General features: G+C 40.7%; 1 long non-coding RNA gene across 1 annotated transcript in view; it reads left to right on the forward strand.

The window, feature by feature from the left end:
• Positions 1 to 15,345, forward strand: part of LOC128644601 (uncharacterized) — a 31,526-nt gene extending 16,181 nt beyond the window's left edge. The window contains exons 2-3 of the long non-coding RNA XR_008400025.1: positions 5,140 to 5,246; positions 14,676 to 15,345. This is a non-coding gene — a long non-coding RNA (uncharacterized LOC128644601). The remainder of the gene's footprint in view (positions 1 to 5,139; positions 5,247 to 14,675) is intronic.
• Positions 15,346 to 17,858: the final 2,513 nt, after the last annotated feature.

Genomic DNA, 17,858 nt, shown 5'->3' on the forward strand with positions numbered 1-17,858 from the left:
CGGGGTAATTGAGCCCTCCGATAGTCCCTGGGCCTCCCCAGTTGTCTTGGTGCCCAAGAAAGATGGGACCACCCGGTTCTGCGTAGACTATCGGAGGCTCAATGAAAAGACCGTGACGGACGCTTACCCTATGCCCAGGGTAGACGAGCTACTCGATCGTATAGCCAGGGGAAATTACCTGACCACTATTGACCTCTGCAAAGGTTACTGGCAGATTCCCCTGACCCCGGAGGCTATCCCCAAGTCGGCATTCGTCACCCCATTCGGCTTATATCAGTTTAGGGTAATGCCGTTTGGGATGAAGAATGCCCCAGCTACATTCCAGCGCTTGGTGGATAGGCTCCTGGATGGCTTCCAGAGTTTTGCTTGCGCCTACCTGGACGACATAGCGATCCACAGTGAGTCATGGGAGGACCACTTAGCTCACATAGGAATGGTTCTGGATCAGATCCGGGCTGCTGGCCTGACTCTGAAGCCAGAAAAATGCCACTTTGGGATGGCCGAGGTACAGTACCTGGGTCACCGGGTGGGGTGTGGAAAGCAGCGACCAGAGCCGGCCAAGATAGAAGCTGTCGCCAATTGGCCCACCCCCATCACTAAGACTCAGGTCCTAGCCTTCCTGGGCACGGCAGGGTACTATAGACGGTTCGTACCAGACTACAGCACACTTGCCAAACCCCTGACTGACTTGACCAAGAAGAACTTACCTCGACAGGTCCTGTGGTCTCCCCACTGTGAAACGGCTTTCCAGGCTCTCAAAAATGCTCTAATTAACGCTCCTGTCTTGGCGGCTCCAGCCCTTAACAAACGTTTTATCGTCCACACAGATGCTTCCATGTTCGGGCTGGGAGCCGTCCTCAGCCAAGTAGGCGAAGATGGAGGGGAGCATCCAGTTGCCTACATCAGCCGGAAGCTCCTGCCCCGCGAAGTCAGCTATGCAGCGGTCGAAAAGGAGTGTTTGGCTTTGGTGTGGGCATTAAAGAAATTGACTCCCTATTTATATGGGCAGGAGTTCACTCTGGTCACCGACCATAACCCGTTGGTGTGGCTGAACCGGGTCTCTGGAGATAATGGCAGGCTATTACGTTGGAGTTTATCGTTGCAACCCTTCAATTTCACCATTACTTACAGACCTGGGAAACAGAATGGCAACGCCGACGGGTTGTCCAGACAAACCGACCTCAGCCCCGCATAAACCAGCGGTCTGGACAGCCTTAGTCTGCCCCGAAAAGGGGTCAGACCGTGTCTGCCAGAGTGTTCCACAGAAAGGGAGCACTGTTACAGAAGCATTAGTTATTTTGTTGTGAAGAAACTTATTTCCCAGCAGCAATGCCTGAACCAGCCAAGCCAGCGCCTAAGAAGGGCTCCAAGAAAACTGTAACAAGTATCATTTCATAAAGGGTTAACTCTGTTCAGTTTTGAGAAAACTATTTTCTGAGGCAGGTTTCCTAGCATATTGTGTACTGTAATTAAGTTTGTGATAAGCATTCACTGCTAGGTGATAAGAAGGACTCAATTGTTTTCTTGTGTGTACTTGTTATCTGCGGTGGCCTGTCCAAGGGCTTTGTCTAAATGTGTGATGGGGGATTTTATGCTTCCCCCCCCTGGGAGTGCCCTGTGTGCATGTAACCTAAATAAAAAGCAGGCTGGGCATCCCAGTCCTCGGTTCTTGGTTGTCCCTCAATCGCAGCGTTGACTCGTTTTTGTGGGCAGAAGGGTATCCTAGCTGTACTACAGCTAAGGGGGATTATTCTACATTTGCGAGACTCATATAGAATACTATGGAAAGCAGTTTCTCCCCTCTTCAGCAATAGGAATCCAGGCTACTAAGCGGTCCATCTCTCAGCGAGACTAAGGGTAACCGTAACAGGCCGTTTAGTTAGAAGTTCTTGCCGCCATCTTGCCTGTCCTGTTTCAGAAGTTATTCAGTTAATAAATGTTTTGGCTAGTGAAGGTCAAAATTTTTTCCCACATTCAGTTTCTGTGTCTTATTTATTCCTTAAAGTTACGTTATTTAAAGGTTAAAGTTATGTTAAGTTCCTCTTTTCTGGTAACAACTGATAGGCATTTAATCCCTTAAAGGGACACTGAACCCAAATTTTTTATTTTGTAATTCAGAAAGAGCATGCAATTTTAAGCAACTTTCTAATTTACTCCTATTATCAATTTTTCTTCGTTCTCTTGCTATCATTATTTGAAAAAGAAGGCATCTAAGCTTTTTTTTTTTTTTTGGTTTCAGTACTCTGGACAGCACTTTTTTTATTGGTGGATTAATTTATCCACCAATCAGCAAGGACAACCCAAAAATGGGCCGGCATCTAAACTTACATTCTTGCATTTCAAATAAAGATACCAAGAGAATGAAGAAAATTTGATAATAGGAGTAGATTAGAAGGTTGCTTAAAATTTCATGCTCAATCTGAATCACGAAAGAAATTTTTTGGGTACAGTGTCCCTTTAAGCATAATTTACTTTCTTCCCTCCTGATAGTCCCAACATGGTTACTGGCAGATGTTACGGTGAGCTCTCTGCACATGGTGGCAGCTGTAGTTTGCGGACATTAAGAGCAGTCCACACCTGCTCCTGGTGCCCGTGACTACAGCTGTAAAGCTATGGTGCGGCGCAAACTGTTTCTGAAGCCTTTGGACGTGTAACTAGTCTAAAATTAATTACTGCCTCTAGCATGGCATTTTATTTCTCTATATTTCCGAAGGCTGCTTAACAGCATAATTTACTTTTTTCTCTTCATATAGCCCCAATATGGTCACTGGCAGATGTTATAGTGAGCTCTCTGCACATGGTGGCAACTGTAGTTTGCGGACACTAAGAGCAGGCCGCACCTGCTCCTGGTGCCCGTGACTACAGCTGTAAAGCTATGGTGGGGCATAAACTGTTTCTGAAGCCTCTGGACATTTATAGTCTAAAATAATTCATTACTGCCTCTAGCATGGCATTTTATTTCCCTATATTTTCAAAGGCTGCTTAACAGCATAATTTACTTAAGAGATAAACTTCCTTATTCATCTTACGTACCCTAGAAATGATAAACCAATAAACACACAACAACAGGTTTTGGACTAAAGACCGGTCACGTTTATTATAAATAAACCTTTTAGATTAGGCTATTTAAAATATGCCAACTTAGGCAACTTACTCATAATAACACAAAGAACTGTATAAAGTTCTTAGCAAAAATTGATGGCGGCAATGAATTAGCTATTCTAACCCCTACTGACAGACAGCCAGGGTCCTACACAGTGTTTGCAGCACGGCGCGGATTGCACGCACCCAATTGGCAGATAGAGCTGTAAGCTATTAGAGTTATTTGTCCTACGATTCGTAGGGGGGAGTAACCCCTAGGTCAACTCAGCACCTAGCGGGCGTCGCCTCCCCCATCCTAGGGCATCACTCTTCTCTCTCCCTGCCCGCTCTCTGGGCCCTGACCGACCGCCAGCGAAGGCATAAAAACAACCAGCCTAGGAAGGCGACCCCCTCAAGCGAGTCATAAAACACGCCTGAACAGGTGGAAGGCTACAATTAAAACCTGGTCTTAAAAGGCTAGTTCACATAAACCTACCCACGCCAGGGTAAACCCTAACTTTACCGCTATGAGCTGCCACCTCTTCATCGAGGGACGGGCGGGCGGGGAAAAACTCCTTTGAAGTCTGGATCCAGGAACAAAAGAGGGCCGGATAAACTGCAGCCAGGACCTATAAAGGTAAGCAGAAACACCCGCCCCCACACTTGCAACACTGTATCACCTTGTACCCTCTAGACTTCAACTCAGTTATCCCTTAATTTTGTTACAGCCCCACTAGAGGGCCCTCCACTTCCATTATTCTCTCCAGATAGCCCCAATATGGTCACTAGCAGATGTTATAGTGAGCTCTCTGCACATGGTGGCAGCTGTAGTTTGCGGACACTAAGAGCAGGCCGCACCTGCTCCTGGTGCCCGTGACTACAGCTGTAAAGCTATGGTGGGGCATAAACTGTTTAATGAACCCTCTGGACATGTGACTAGTCTAAAATTAGTTACTGCCTCTAGCATGGAATTTTATTTCCTCCTATTTTCAATGGCTGCTTAACAGCATAATTTCCTTTCTTCTCTCCTGTTAGACCCAACATGATCACTGGCAGATGTTACAGTGAGCTCTCTGCCCATGGTGGCAGCTGTTTTTATGGACATGTGGAGCAGTGCGCGCCTGCTCCCTGTGCCCATGGATACAGCTGTAAAGCTATGGTGGATTGTAAATGGTATCTTGACGCCTATGAGCATGACATTTTAAAATTAATTTTATTGCCTCTAATATGGCATTTTCCCTTTTCCCCCTATTTTTCATAGTAAAGTTTCTGACATTATAGTCTATATTACAAAAAAAGATAGCCTAATGCATTTTCTCCTATTAAAGTACTGTTAAAACCCATCATGGTCATTGGTAGATGTTGCTGTGAACTCTCTGTCATGGTGTCAGCTGTGCTTGTGAACACTTGGAGCAGTCCGCACCTTCTCCCAGTGCCCATGAGTACAGCTGTAAGGCTATGATGGATTGTAAATGGTCTCTGAAGCCTTTGGACATGCAGTTAAGATATAATAATCCCTAAATATATCAATATTTTAATGAAAATTATATATTATTTCCATTAACCTTTTTACACAACAGCTTAAAAAATGACATAGGTCCCATGCAAGCCCAACCCAGAAAATGCACAGCTAACATTCATGGTAAACTCTATTCTGTTGCATTTATTATTCCTCTGTCACTGCCTATAATTACCAAGTCTTTAATAACCCAATTCCTGATGCTTTTATACCATTCCACGGAGACCTCTTGGTTTATCTTACTCTTCTTTCCCTTCTAATGCTGTTTTTATTTGTGTTGCATTTATGAAATTATGATATGGAGCGACTGTTAGGCTGTAGTTTTGGAGCATTTGGTCATATAACTAACAACTTAAACCTATAAATCTCCTTATATATTGTACAGCCCAGAATATAGACCTTAAGACTTAATGTTCATATTAAAGGTTCTTTCTTCTAATTGTTCTCTGATTTTCTTCTTGAGTATTAACTATAGGCAAGGCAAATCTATCACAATGTCCTGTTTCTTACGTTAAATAGTTTAGTTTTCTAATCTGCAGGTGATGCTAAAGTTAACCGATCTACAGCACCAGATGACATACAGCCAACACAACAGTGTCTAGTTCATTGTCAAAAGAAATGTTTCTGTGCCTCCTTTGTTAAAAAGGTAAGAGTTAAATTGTTGTAAAATACATTAAATTCATAGTATTTGAGCTGTGTTTCTTGTATAACAGTAGATCATTTTTGTTGCACATATATTATCATAGTATAATTGGTGATAACAGTCAAACAATTACATGCTCTAATTTGTTAGAACATGGCATTTTAAGACTAGCGACCCTGCATTACTGTGTGTTTAACCTGCAAAGAGGTAAACGCAGAGTAGAAGTACTTCTTCGGACCAGCAAAGCAGTGCTGGTCCCAATTGCATAGTTGCCAACATTTCAAAAAAAATTCCAGGGACACTTTAAAGCAGAGCAAGCAGGCGGGTTACTGGAGTATTGACAACCTACTGTTCAACTGCTCCGCCCACTCAGTTCTGCAATCAAAACACACCCATTTGAAAGTAATAGTATAATTTAGACTTATCCATAGTTTATTATACAGATTACAGCACCAAGCTCTTACACCTACCCAGTCTCTGGAACACATTCTGGGCATATGGATATTTTTACAACACAGCATCAAATGTAGAAAGACAAATAATATGTGAACCCATTCAATAATAATAACAATATTCCATTAGGAATGCATTATATTTAAATAATACACTATATCTATGTATCATCTATCTATGTGTATGTGTGTGTGTATCTATATGCAAACAACAAATGTTGTGCAAAGGAGATTTTCAGGGACATTTCCAGGGACAAAAAAAAATACAGGGCCATACAACAAAATCTAGGGACTGTCCCTGGAAATCAGGGACTGTTGGCAACTATGCAATTGGTAGCGCTAGTTAAACATCTGAGTTGTGCGACTGGTGCTACTGCTTGGGACTAGTAGTACTCTGTGCGACTTTAAATGTGTAACTCTTTGCAGATCCTAAACAATAGCAATGGAGCATGTAATTGTTAACACTAACAATGCTGTCCTGCTGAAGACCCACAGAACACTGCTAGTCCCAAGCAGAAAGCTCTACTGAATGGGACCAGCACTGTTGTGGGGATCCCAAGCAGTAGCTGCAGGGTCACTAGTCTTAAAATGATATATTCTAACAAATGAATGTCATTTTACCTCTAATGTCCCCTCGTCCTTGCAGTGTCTTTTTTGTGGTATGACTGTACTTTTAATTTTAATAGATTTTTATCCTTAAAGGAATAGGGAAAGCAGTTGCTATTGCTAGTCCTAGTGTATAGCTATCTTGTCTCTTAAAGGGGCATAAAATATGTCCTGGGGCAATATAGCTACTTTAATCTTAGTAACCAAAAAAAAAAAGTTTTAGCTTCTTAAGCAAAATTAACCTGATCTCAGAGCCTAGGCAGCTTTTTATTAATGTAAATGTTCAATGTACTTGCTTGAACATGGGATCATAATAACAGCCAGTGGTAAAAGAATAAACTTAAATGGATTGAATAGAGCATGATATTTTAAACAACTTTACAATTTTAATTCTGTTATCAATTTTGCTTAGTTCTCGTGGTATACTATTGTTAAAGGGACAGTCTACACCAAAATTTTTGTTTAAAAAGATAAATAATCCCTCTATTACCCATTCCCCGATTTTTGCATAACCAACACGGTTATATTAAATATACCTTTCACCAGTGGTGTATTTAGGTTTTGTGCTGCCCTAGGCACTCAAACTTCTGCTACCCCCCCCCCCCCCCCCAGGTTTTAGGCCTTTTTTTATCTATAATATTTTTTTGGTCAGGGTGTAACATTTTTCTTATTTTTATGTCTCTTGTAGATTTTTACCAGGGCTTGCATTCACTCAGGTGGGTTGATTTAAACCTAAATGCATATGCAGGGTGAGAAAAAACTATTTTATATGCAGGGTATATATATATATATTAGATAGGAGACAGTCAGTACTAAGTAACCATGTGAAATTAAAATACAAAATCCCTAGTAGTTGCATGGCTCTAGGCGAAATTACAGCGTGGGGCCCCTACGTAGAACTAAAAATATTTTACATTTTTTTTTAAAAAGTACAATGCACTAAGCTACACACACAAACAGATATACATACACACACATCCATACACAGATGCATAAACAGATACATATATATAAAGGTTCACACACATACAGATACATGCACACAGGTACATACAAAGTAATGCTGACAAAATTGGAATAGGGCACACAGTGAAAAGGTTAAAAAGGAGGTCCACCTGCATTAATCAGAAACATATCTTTAGAGAATCCTATTGCATCTCTGTAAGCAAATTATGCTGTTGGTTGGCTGCAAGTCCCTGGATGGGGAAGTCAAAACTACTACTGTCTGTTCTTCTTCTACAAGGGAACTTGTCAATAGAAAAACTAAAAGTGAAGGAGAGAAATGATCTACCTGCTGTGTTAGAATCTGTCTCTAACACTAATGGGATGGGATCTGCTCATGTGGACCAGAGACCTGCTGCTGCCTCACATGGAAGTTTACACTTTAGGCTGCCCCTGCCCTCCTACATTTGTGATTCCACAAAGAAGGTTACAGGTGCAGGTTACTGTGCGCGGCAATCAAAGCATCTAAGAAAAGTAAAATTGAACACATGCTCGCTGCCCCAACCGCCACCTTCAAAGTTGTTTTCCCTGCACAAGTTTCAGTGCTACCCCAGCTGCCACTGTTAGTGAGTACATCGAGTGGCCAATCTTACCTGTGGGTTAGTAAGTATTGCCATGCCACCACTGCTTCCCCTGTAGTATATCCCTCTCCATCTCTGTTGAGTCGACTGATTAACATGCCCCCTCATGCTGACGTTCACCCCAGCTCTGTAAAAGCCCACATGCTGTAGTGCTCAGTGTACTGCATGTGATGTAAGCTTTTAGAGACAGGGCATAGGGTAGACTGGCCAGCACTGACAATAAACTGAAGTGGCAGCTCAGCGGTAAGCTTGCCACTGATTACACAATGCGGTGCTCAATAAAAAGTACCCCCAAAAAACCTTGCCCAGCGCTGTTTAGTAGGGAACAATGCCGTACTTTTCGCCTACCCCAAATCTGCCGCACTAGGCCCAGGCCTCGTTTGCCTAGACAATAATACGCCCCTGCCTTTAACCTCTGATTACCTTGTATCTAAGCCTCTGCAGCCTGTCCCCTTATTTCAGTTCTTTTCACAGACTTTGCATTTTACGTGCACACTCTTGGGCTCCTTTCCGCTGACTTGACTTTATCCTTCAACAAAGGATACCAAAAGAACAAAGCAAATTTGGTAATAGAAATACATTGGAAAGTTGTTTATAATTATATACTGTTGCTGAATCATGAATGTTTAATTTATAAGTCAAGCATCCTAGAGCTACATTTTAAAACCATGTTGAAGTTTAAACATTACTGTATTTTCTTGTGTTGTAATTTTTCTTTCTTTCTGTGTCACTTTTGCTATGTTAACATATACACTGTTGTGAAACGGATGTGAATAGCCACAGAAAAATATAGAAAATACTTTCTTTCCATGACCTTTTAGACAGATATTGGGAAAAAGTGTTGCTCTGTACATGGATGATCATGGTATTTTGTTGTTTATCATGCATGTTGTTTATCGTGTCACACAGCACACTTCACCCCCCCCCCCCTCGGTACTTGCCTTTTAGGAATAACAAAAAAAAACATAATTTATGTAAGAACTTACCTGATAAATTAATTTCTTTCATATTAGCAAGAGTCCATGAGCTAGTGACGTATGGGATATACATTCCTACCAGGAGGGACAAAGTTTCCCAAACCTCAAAAATGCTTATAAATACACCCCTCACCACACCCACAATTCAGTTTAACGAATAGCCAAGAAGTGGGGTGATAAGAAAGGAGTGAAAGCATCAAAAAATAAGGAATTGGAATAATTGTGCTTTATACAAAAAAATCATAACCACCACAAAAAGGGTGGGTGTTACGGTTACCCTTAGTCTCGCTGAGAGATGGACCGCTTAGTAGCCTGGATCCCTATTGCTAAAGAGGGGAGAAGCTGCTTTCCATAGTATTCTATATGAGTCTCGCAAATATAGAATAATCTCCCTTAGCTGCAGTACAGCTAGGATACCCTTCTGCCCACAAAAACGAGTCAACGCTGCGATTGAGGGTCAAACAAGAACTCAGGACTGGGATGCCCAGCCTGCTTTTTATTAAGGTTACATGCACACAGGGCACTCCCAGGGGGAGAGGGGGGGAAGCACAAAATCCCCCATCACACATTTAGATAGAGAGCACTGTCCTTTGACAGGCCACAATAGGATTACAGTACTTAAGATAACAAGTTTACAAGTTCATCTTATCAATTAGCAGTCTGGCTCCAGAGGTGATTAGACAATAGTTTCTAAAAGCTGAAAAAAAAGAGTTAACTCTTTATGAAATGAAACTTGTTACGGTTTTCTTGGAGCCCTTCTTAGGCGCTGGCTTGCTGGTTCAGGCATTGCTGCTGGGAAATAAGCTCTTCACAACAAAATAACTAATGCTTCTGTAACAGTGGGCCTAATGGACTCTTGCTAATATGAAAGAAATTAATTTATCAGGTAAGTTCTTAAATAAATTATGTTTTCTTTCATGTAATTAGCAAGAGTCCATGAGCTAGTGATGTATGGGATAGCAGATACCCAAGATGTGGAACTTCCACGCAAGAGTCACTAGAGAGGGAGGGATAAAATAAAAACAGCCAATTCCACTGAAAAAATAATCCACAACCCAAATCAAAAAGTTGTAATCTTATAATGAAAAAAACTGAAATTATAAGCAGAAGAATCAAACTGAAACAGCTGCCTGAAGTACTTTTCTACCAAAAACTGCTTCAGAAGAAGAGAAAACATCAAAATGCAAAGAAGACCAAGTTGCTGCTTTGCAAATCTGATCAACAGAAGCTTCATTCCTTAAAGCCCAGGAAGTAGAAACTGACCTAGTAGAATGAGCCGTAATCCTTTGAGGCGGGGATTTACCCGACTCTAAATAAGCATGATGAATCAAAGACTTTAACCAAGACGCCAAAGAAATGGCAGAAGCCTTCTGACCTCTCCTAGAACCAGAAAAGATAACAAATAGACTAGAAGTCTTTCTGAAATCTTTAGTAGCTTCAACATAATATTTCAAAGCTCTTACTACATCCAAAGAATGTAAAGATCTCTCCAGAGAATTCTTAGGATTAGGACACAATGAAGGGACAACAATTTCTCTACTAAAGTTGTTAGAATTCACAACTTTAGGTAAAAAATTAAATTAAAAATTAAAGCCTGCAACACCGCCTTATCCTGATGAAAAATCAGAAAAGGAGATTCATAAGAGAGCAGATAACTCAGAAACTCTTCTAGCAGAAGAGATGGCCAAAAGGAACAAAACTTTCCAGGAAAGTAATTTAATATCTAGAGAATGCATAGGTTCAAATTGAGACTCCAAGGAGGAGAGATTGACTTAATGACAGACTTGATACGAACCAAAGCCTGTACAAAACAAAGAATATCAGGATGATTAGCAATCTTTCTGTGAAAAAGAACAAAAAGAGCAGAGATTTGTCCTTTCAAGGAACTTGCAGACAAACCCTTATCCAAACCATCTTGAAGAAATTGTAAAATTCTAGGAATTCTAAAAGAATGCCAAGAGAATTTATGTGAAGAACACCAAGAAATGGAAGTCTTCCAGACTCGGTAATAGATCTTTCTAGACATAGATTTATGAGCCTGTAACATAGTATTAATCACGGAGTCAGAGCAACCTCTATGACTAAGTATTAAGCGTTCAATCTCCATACCTTCAAATTTAATGATTTGAGATCCTGATGGAAAAATGGGCCTTGAGATAGAAGATCTGGCCTTAACGGAAGTGTCCAAGGTTGGCAACTTGCCATCCGAACGAGATCCGCATACCAAAACCTGTGTGGCCATGCTGGAGCCACCAGCAGTACAAACGAACGCTCCATTAGGATTTTGGAAATCACTCTTGGAAGAAGAACTAGAGGCGGAAAGATATAAGCAGGTTGATAATTCCAAGGAAGTGACAACGCGTCCACTGCTTCCGCCTGAGGATCCCTGGATCTGGACAGATACCTGGGAAGTTTCTTGTTTAGATGAGAGGCCATCAGATCTATTTCTGGAAGCCCCCAGATTTGAACAATCTGAAGAAATACCTCTGGGTGAAGAGACCATTCGCCCGGATGTAACGTCTGGCGAGTGAGATAATCCGCTTCCCAATTGTCTATACCTGGGATGTGAACCGCAGAAATTAGACAGGAGCTGGATTCCGCCCATACAAGTATCCGAGATACTTCTTTCATAACCTGAGGACTGTGAGTCCCCCCTTGATGGTTGACATATGCCACAGTTGTGACATTGTCTGTCTGAAAACAAATAAACGATTCTCTCTTCAGAAGAGGCCAGAACTGAAGAGCTCTGAAAATCGCACGGAGTTCCAAAATGTTGATTGGTAATCTCGCCTCCTGAGATTCCCAAACCCCCTGCGCTGTCAGAGATCCCCATACAGCTCCCCAACCTGAAAGACTTGCATCTGTTGAGATCACAGTCCAGGTTGGACGAACAAAAGAGGCCCCTTGAACTAAACAATGGTGATCCAACCACCAACTCAGAGAAGAATGAACATTGGGATTTAAGGATATTAATTGTGATATCTTTGTATAATCCCTGCACCATTGGTTCAGCATACAAAGCTGGAGAGATCTCATGTGAAAACAAGCAAAAGGGAAAGATTGAGACTGAAGGTTTCAACAAGCTGAAACCAATTTCAGACGTCTCTTTTCTGTTAGAGACAAAGTCATGGACACTGAATCTATTTGGAAACCCAAAAAGGTTACCCTTGTCTGAGGAATCGAGGAACTCTTTGGTAAATTGATCCTCCAACCATGTCTTTGAAGAAACAACACAAGTTGATTCATGTGAGATTCTGCAGAATGTAAAGACTGAGCAAGTACCAAGATATCGTCCAAATAAGGAAATACCGCAATACCCTGATTACAGAAAGAAGGGCACCGAGAACCTTGAAAAGATCCTTGGAGCTGTTGCTAGGCTAAAAAGAAGAGCAAAAAAATGGTAATACTTGTCTAGAAAAGAGAATCTCAGGAACTGATAGTGATCCGGATGAATTGGAATATGAAGATATGCATCCTGTAAGTCTATTGTGGACATATAATGCCCTTGCTGAACAAAAGGCAGAATAGTCCTTATAGTCACCATCTTGAATGTTGGTATCCTTACATAATGATTCAATATTTTTAGATCCAGAACTGGTCTGAAAGAATTCTCTTTCTTTGGAACAATGAACAGATTTGAATAAAACCCCAGGCCCTGTTCCAGAACTGGAACTGGCACAATTACCCCAGCTGACTCCAGATCTGAAACACATTTCAGAAATGCTTGAGCCTTTACTGGGTTTACTGGAATGCCTGAAATAAAGAATCTTCTCACAGGCGGTCTTACCTTGAAACCTATTCTGTACCCTTGTGAAACAATGTTCTGAATCCAAAGACTTTGAATCGAATTGATCCAAACATCTTTGAAAAATCGTAACCTGCCCCCTACCAGCTGTGCTGGAATGAGGGCCACACCTTCATGCGGATTTGGGAGCTGGTTTTGACTTTCTAAAAGGCTTGGATTTATTCCCGACTGGTGAAGGTTTCCAAACGGAAACTGTTCCTTTAGAGGAAGGGTCAGGCTTTTGTTCCTTATTCTGACGAAAGGAACAAAAACGATTAGCAGCCCTATATTTACCTTTTTATATTTTTTTTATCCTGAGGTAAAAAGGCTCCCTCCCCCCCCCCCCCCCCCCACAGTAACAGTTGAAATTATTGAGTCTAACTGAGAACCAAACAATTTATTACCTTGGAAAGAAAGAGAAAGCAAAGTTGACTTAGAAGTCATATCTGCATTCCAAGACTTAAGCCATAAAGCTCTTCTGGCTAAAATAGCTAAAGACCTATACCTGACATCAATTCTAATATCGAAAATGGCATCACACACAAAGTTATTAGCATGTTGAAGGTGTTTAACAATGCTCTAAGCTTTATGGTCTGACACTTGTTGCGCTAAAGCCTCCAACCAGAAAGTTGAAGCTGCAGCAACATCAGCCAAAGAAATAGCAGGTCTAAGAAGATTACCTGAACATAAATGAGCCTTCCTTAGAAAGGATTCAAGCTTCCTATCTAAAGGATCTTTAAACAAAGTACTATCTGCCGTAGGAATAGTAGTACATTTAGCAAGAGTAGAGAGAGCCCCATCAACTTTGGGGATTTTCTCCCAAAACTCTAATCTATCAGATGGCAAAGGGTACAATTTCTTAAACCTTGGAGAAGGAGTAAATGAAGTACCCAGACTATTCCATTCCCTAGAAATTACTTCTGAAATAGCATCAGGAACTGGAAAAACTTCTGAAATAACTACGGGAGGTTTAAAAACTGAATTTAAACGCTTAGTAGTTTTAATATCAAGAGGAATAGACTCCTCCATATCTAATGCAATCAACACTTCTTTAAGTAAAGAACGAATAAACTCCATCTTAAACAAATATGAAGATTTATCAGTGTCAATATCTGAGGTAGAATCTTCTGAACCAGATAGATCCTCATCAGAAATAGATAAGTCAGAATGATGGCGGTCATTTAAAAATTCATCTGAAATATGTGAAGTTTTAAAAGACCTCTTACGTTTACTAGAAGGAGGAATAACAGACAGAGCCTTCTCAATAGAATTAGAAACAAATTCTTTAACATTAACAGGAACATCCTGAACATTAGATGTTGAAGATTGAAAATTTTAAGGTAAGAAAAAAATATAAATTTATATGCATTTTCCCCAAAAAATGAAACTGACAGTCTGAATGAAGGAATACTGATTATCCAGAATCATGGCAAATATAAGTTTAAACACATATATTTAGAACTTTACATATAAAGTGCCCAACCATAGCTTTGAGTGTCATAAATAGAAATAAGACTTACTTACCCTAAGACACTCATCTACATATAGTAGATAGCCAAACAAGTACTGAAACGAGAATCAGTAGAGGTAATGGTATATAAGAGTATATTGTCGATCTGAAAAGGGAGGTAGGAGAAGAAATCTCTACAACCGATAACAGAGAACCTATGAAATAGATCCCCTAGAGGAAGACCATGGTATTCAAATAGGCAGTACTCTCTTCACATCCTCTGACATTCACTCCATTCTGAGAAGAAAACCGGGCTTCAGCCTGCTGAGAAGCGCATATCAACGTAGAAATCTAGCACAAACTTACTTCACCACTTCCAAAAACTGAATTGTGGGTGTGGTGAGCGGTATATTTATAGGCATTTCTGAGGTTTGGGAAACTTTGCCCCTCCTGGTAGGAATGTATATCCCATACGTCACTAGCTCATGGACTCTTGCTAATTACATGAAGGAAAACATATTACTTTTTATAGCTACTTAGGTATTGCTGTGCAAGAACTGAATTTGTTTCCTCTCAACAGATCTAGCAATGTGACGAGAGAGGCCTTAAAGTACAAAGAGCGCTCTTCAACTGTGTCTGCTGAATAACTGCGTCTGTGCAATCACTACTGGCAGCTGAGATGAGGTGTAGAATGTTGACAAAAAGCTCACATCCAGGCCGCAAGTTGGTAAGGACAGACTGGAGCTACTGTTGCCTTTCTCATTTTTTTTTCTTTGTCTCCTGTACATCTCCCATGAACATTTGCTCGAGGTTATCCTGTCAAGCTACTGTTTGCTGCATGAAAAGGACACATCTGCTGCTCAAGATCTGCTACGTCATTCTGCTCCACAAGATGAGACTTTGTTGGGGTAGTTACGTAAAGCGATCGTGTTGGTGAGTTTTACATTTGTTTGTGCCTACACCATTCAAGCATACCACGGATTCAACCAGATTCGTCAATCCTCAGACATGATCAGAACGCCACTTTGGTAAGTTTAAAGTACACGTAGCATTCTGCACATGCTGAAGTGTTCACAGAACGCAGGAGCAGACTGTTCTTACTGCCTGTGATCATGGAAAGAAAAAATATTTAAGTATTGGCTTTTTTTAACAGTGTTTATGCAATATTTTTGTGAATAATTATGTATATTGTTGTTATGCATAGTTTTTGTGTTTATTATGTGTAGTATGGTAACCATGCACACATTTAAATTCTGTGTCTGCTGAAGTGTTCATGTACAGTAAGTGTAGAGTGCAGACTGCTCTCACTGTCTGATCATGGGAAGATAATCAGATTGCAATTTGTTTGTTTGGTTATTTATTGTACAATATTTTTATAATTTATTATGTATATTTAGTATCTTTATTCTGTATAATATGTTATGTATTATGTATATCTAGTATGTTCTGTATCATTATATTTAGTATGTTTATTCTGTATATGATATGTATGTTATGTATAATGTTTATTATTATAATTTCTAGTATGGTAACCATGAACACATTTTAAATTCGGCTGAAGTGTTGACGGACAGTGAGTGTAGTGTGCGGACTGCTCTCACTGTCTGTGATCATGGGAAGCTAATCAGATTGCAATCTGTTTGGTTATCTATTGTGCACAATATTTGGCTTAAATATGGGAAAGGCAACTTTAACTCTGTACTTTGTACACTGGGTGCATTTAGAGCATCAGGTTGTCTAGTTTCTTACACTCATTTTGTTTTCTGTGTGTATGTTTTGTTTTATATACAGATGTTCAAGCACTGGACAAAATGTCTACATGAAACATTTCTCCGTTACATCAGCCCAGGTAAAAATGAATGGCTGTGAAGATGTAGCATTTGCAACTTTCAATGCTTGCATTTTTGTGTCCCTGCATCTTAAAGGGATATGAAACTCATATGTTTTCTTTCATGATTCAGAGCATGTAACTTTCTAATTTACTCCTATTTTTTTTTTTTTTTTTGTTCTCTTGAAATGTTTATTTGAAAAAGCAGGAATAAAAGCTTAAGAGACGGACCATTTTTGGTTCAGCATCCTGGTGGGTAGCGCTTGCCGATTTATTGGCTACATTTAGCCACCAATCAGCCAGCGCTACCCAGAACGTTTTGGGTGTCATATCCCTTTAATGTTCTGCTTACTTGGTTTAGGAGAATAGTTACCAGACTGAACACAGCAGTGGAGGGTGCGTGCGTGCGTTCCTAAGTCTCAGTGTTATAGCAATCGCACTTAATGCTAAGTCACTAAGGGGACTAAAATTTACATGGTCCAGGTGGAAGGAATATCTCTATCTCCCTCCTCTATTTAAAGGGATAGAAAAGTCATAATTTAAACTTGCATGATTCAGAGAGCATTTAACACACTTCTAAATTCACTTAAATTTTCAAATGTGCTTCATTCTCTTGGTATCCCTTGTTGAAAAAGAATATGCACATATCCTACACTAAAGGGAGCTAGCTACTTACTGGTTCCTGCACACGTTTGTATCTTGTGATTGGCTAACAAGATGTGTTCAACTAGCTGCAGTAGTGCAATTCTGTTCCTTCAGCAAAGAATAACAAGAGAACAAAGCAGATTTGATACTAGAAGTAATAAGGAAAGTTGTTTTAAAATTGTACGTTCTATCCAAATCATGATAGAAAATATTTGGTTTTTTTGTCACCTTTAAATATTGGAAGTGGACCCTGTGTTTGTTTTATATATTTTGGGGGGTAAAATGTGACAATTTCAACTTGTTTTGCTTTTGGCACCATCTTATAGGTTAATTACTATAAATAAAGTTTAAATATTTTATATTTGCACTCGAACACCCTCTTTATAAATTGTACCTTTTTTTTTTTTTTTTTCAAAATAAGCTTAAAGAATAAAGTTAGTTTTTAACCCCTTAACGACCAAGGACGTACGCCACACGTCCTCAAAAAAAATGCAGTTAATGACCGAGGACGTGTGGCGTACGTCCTTGGTCTGGAAAGCAGCTGGAAGCGATCCTGCTCGCTTCCAGCTGCTTTCCGGTTATTGCAGTGATGCCTCGATATGGAGGCATCCTGCAATAACCCCCCTTGGCCATCCGATGCAGAGAGAGCCACTCTGTGGCTCTCTCTGCATCGGACATCGATGGCCGGTATCGTTGGTGGGTGGGAGCTTACGTGGGAGGTGGGTGGGCGGCCATCGGTGCTCTATGTGGAGTGGAGGGGGGCGGGATCGGGGGCGGGAGCTACGGGGGCGCGCACGGGAGGTGGTGGGCGGGCGCGGGTGGGAACCGCTACACTACAGAAAAAAAAAAGTTAAAAGTTGAAAAAACAAACATACTAAAATGCAATCTAAGGGTCCTGGAAGGGGTTGGGGGTTGGTCTCGGTGGGGGGGAAAGCTACACTACAGAAAAGGGAATTTTTTTAAAAAAAGGCACATTTTGTTACAAAACTGGGTACTGGCAGACAGCTGCCAGTACCCAAGATGGCGCCCATTATTGCAGAGGGGAAGGGTTAGAGAGCAGTTTGGTGGGGGATCAGTGAGGTTGGGGTCTAAGGGGAGATCCTACACATCAGCATATGTAAATATGCTTTTTTTTTTTTTTTTTTTTTTTTTTTAAAAAAGGGCCAAATACCTTTTATTTTAGTACTGGCAGAGTTTCTGCCAGTACTTAAGATGGCGGGGACAATTGTGGGGTGGGGGAGGGAAGAGAGCTGTTTGGGAGGGATCAGGGGGTCTGATGTTTCAGGTGGG

Source organism: Bombina bombina, unplaced genomic scaffold, assembly GCF_027579735.1.
Source record: "Bombina bombina isolate aBomBom1 unplaced genomic scaffold, aBomBom1.pri scaffold_1681, whole genome shotgun sequence".
NCBI classification, from domain to species: domain Eukaryota; kingdom Metazoa; phylum Chordata; class Amphibia; order Anura; family Bombinatoridae; genus Bombina; species Bombina bombina.